This window comes from Zingiber officinale, chromosome 6B, assembly GCF_018446385.1.
Source record: "Zingiber officinale cultivar Zhangliang chromosome 6B, Zo_v1.1, whole genome shotgun sequence".
Classification (NCBI taxonomy): domain Eukaryota; kingdom Viridiplantae; phylum Streptophyta; class Magnoliopsida; order Zingiberales; family Zingiberaceae; genus Zingiber; species Zingiber officinale.
In genome coordinates, this window is record NC_055996.1 from 54,614,163 (window position 1) to 54,617,331 (window position 3,169).

Here is a 3,169-nt window from a genome sequence, read left to right on the forward strand (position 1 = left end):
CATAAAGCTAGGTAAAACCCCCTCTTACAAATGTTTGAATTTGAATATGTCCACACTAATGTGACATATAAAATTCATGGTGTTTGAGGTAATTTTATTTGTCATAAAGTTAGGTTGACAAAATAAAATAGATAAAACCTCCTCTTACAAATAATTGAATTTGTATACGCTCACACTAACGTGGCATACAAAATTCATGGTGTTTGAGGTAATTTAAGATTGACAAGATAATTATTGGGTAAGACTCTCCTCTTACAAATGTTTGAATTTGTATACGTCCACACTAACGTGACATACAAAATTCACGGTGTTTGAGGTGTTGGTGAATTTAAATGATATTATTTTGAGGAATCAATATTATTTTAAATTCAAAAGTTTTGACTAAATATTTGATCGAAGACAGACCTATTAATTTTATTTGTCATAAATATAGGTTGACAAGATAATAAAATTAATGAATAAAATCTCCTCTTACAAATGTTTGAATTTGTATACGCCCACACTAATGTGGCATACAAAATTCACAGAGATTTTGAGGTGTTGGTCTTGACCAAATATTTTTATGATTCTTAGGATTTAAAATATTTTTCAATCCCCTAGCTATTATACTATAGAATAGACTTAGTAATCCTAATTATAATGATTGAAAACAAAACTTGGACACTAAGGTGGGCTGCCCTTTCAGAACTGAGAACAATCAAGGTGTATTTTATTCATTAGTTGTTGAAACATGTTTAGTGGTGTTATCTACCGGTACCTGGTGTGTAGATACGGGAGCCACTTATCATGTCTATAATTGTCACACCCCAGAGGAGTCCCTGTCCGAGAAAATTTCGGCAGCATCTCCCCTGTACGGTGGACAATCTGAAACTTTTCTACATCTCACAAATACCTCAGCCACAGGCGGCTGGAATAACAATAGTAAATAAAATCAATCACCACGCAGTTTATATATGTATTCAGCCTCTGGCTGTCACAACCACGCAGTTAATAAAAATAAACAACATAGTAATACTCTGACTCGAAATCAACCCTACTCAACTACACTCGTAAAGCCCAAATCCGATTTTTCTTACCTCTTCTGCCGTCCAGGCAGGCATGTAGTAGAGTAAATCCAAATCATACTAAAAGTCCATCCAACGGAAAGATTCCATACAATATCCATATGTAACTCCAAAACATAACTAAAACAAAGTCTGATAATAAAAGCTAGAATGAAACAACAACTCAAAACCAAGAGAGGAGGAAGACTACGCAATGGGGACTATGATCGAACTCCCTCCGACAAAGATCAACCCGAAAATAACAACAATGGAGGCGGGTGAGTCCAACACTCAGCAAGTACAATTGATATGCAAAGTAAAGAAACAACACCTAAGACTAATCACGCAGCCTCGATAAGAAGGATAAAACGATCCAAGTAAACAGAGAATGTCAGACTAACCAGTCCCGAGTATAAGGTCAAACAACCGAGTGGTATAGAACTCAGATGACGCCAAACATAGTATCCAAACAATACGCAGATATAAATGCAAAGAACCACAAACACAAGCAATAAACGATCACGACATGACAATGATGCGCCCGGTCACCCCGACGCCACCGATCATCTCATACAAAAGTGAGGCCGAGTGGTAGAGTGACAACCGCAAGACTCTAACGCCACTACCCCGATGAGTGACCGAGGACGGACGTCTTGAGTACACCTATCCTCCTACCCCAAATCATACGGGGAGCACAACGCCTCAACCCAGACACGACGACGGGAGGAATCCGCCGGATAACACGTCAGGTCACACTACCCATGAGTGGACCAACGGTGCCTAACAGAGTCCCCGCCGCAACACACTGCCTGAATCGACCACTAACCCAATGAGTGGTGGTGTGTGCAAAAATGTGCTCAAGAATAATGGAGCGGACTATCGCACAGCATGCAATCATGCAAATGATGCATGACAATAACCATATAAACATCCTGACCTAATCCATATATATAGAAAAGTGCATCATAGGTCAACGAATCCAAAACAGTCCAAAGGTATACAGAAGGTATAAAACCTAGGTCTTGAACATGGTCAAGCATGACATATAAGCATGTATAGACAGGTAAAGTATACATGGGATGTAAAACAAATCAATCAATCAAGCATGTACCAAGATTTGGGTAGTGATTAACCGAAACAGATAAGAACACAATTAATGCAACATGTTAATTTCATTACTAAGCATATCAAAGACAAAAAGTCAAAAGTACCCGCCTCCAATAGAAAAGGTCCAATCCGAAATTGATCCCTCGTCGAGACACCGTCTCGAATCAATGTCCTGTACCAATCAATATATATATTTTTATTTAGCTAAAATTCATAAGAATTTAAATAGCTAAATAAAATCCACGAGACTAAATTAGGGAAAACCCTAATTAACATAACCAATTGCCTACCCCAAAATTAAATCTAACCCAGATATAACCTAATACCCTATACAAAATTATACAGCATGGAACATCCTCCATAGGAACCCAACCAAATTCACTAAACATGCTCACCTAAGTGTACGAATAATGATCAGATTCCTCAGCTCCAACAACAGCTTAATCCCGTTGACACCAAACCTAGATATCAATCAACCACATCTGTGAGTTATTTCTGCATCCAACCAGTGATCAAATACAAAGAAACAACAAAGGTAAGCTGCTTACCTCACTCACCAGCAAGGGGAAAACCTAGGGCACGGCAGTGAAGAACAAATTAGGGCTCGGCAGATTTAGGCAAGGAGCTAGGCTGCGATCAACCAAACAACGACAAGGAGGCTGCAGTGGCCGATCACGATCCAGAGCACAAAAGAGGGCAGCAAGGCAGTGTTAGGGCACGGAAACAAGAGGAGAAGAGGCTCAAGACAGCGGTGGCCGGCGCTAGGGCTGTGGAGGGATGGTGATGTCGGCCAGAAGGGAGGTCTTTGCTCGGCGTCGCCGGCGCTTGGACAGGGAGGAGGAAGGGGGTCCCGGTGTGCGGCGAGGAAGAGCGGCAGTATGGCTCGCGGCTCGTTAGGGCACAACAGAAGAGAGTCGGCGTCGGCAGAGGAGAAGAAGAAGAAGAGGTAATGGCCGAGGCTTATACGCGAGGGAGGGAGAAGGAAAACGGCTCGGCGGTTAGGGCTCCGAAGGAGAAGC

The 3,169-nt window shown here is 41.3% G+C and overlaps 1 long non-coding RNA gene across 1 annotated transcript; it reads right to left on the reverse strand.

Annotated features, from left to right (window-relative positions):
- Nucleotides 1-2,272: 2,272 nt before the first annotated feature.
- LOC121990188 lies at nucleotides 2,273-2,760 on the reverse strand. Its single transcript, XR_006114493.1, has 3 exons — nucleotides 2,699-2,760; nucleotides 2,546-2,611; nucleotides 2,273-2,322 (listed from the first exon to the last, which is right to left on the reverse strand). It is a non-coding gene; the product is annotated as an uncharacterized LOC121990188 (long non-coding RNA).
- Between the last annotated feature and the right edge of the window lie 409 nt (nucleotides 2,761-3,169).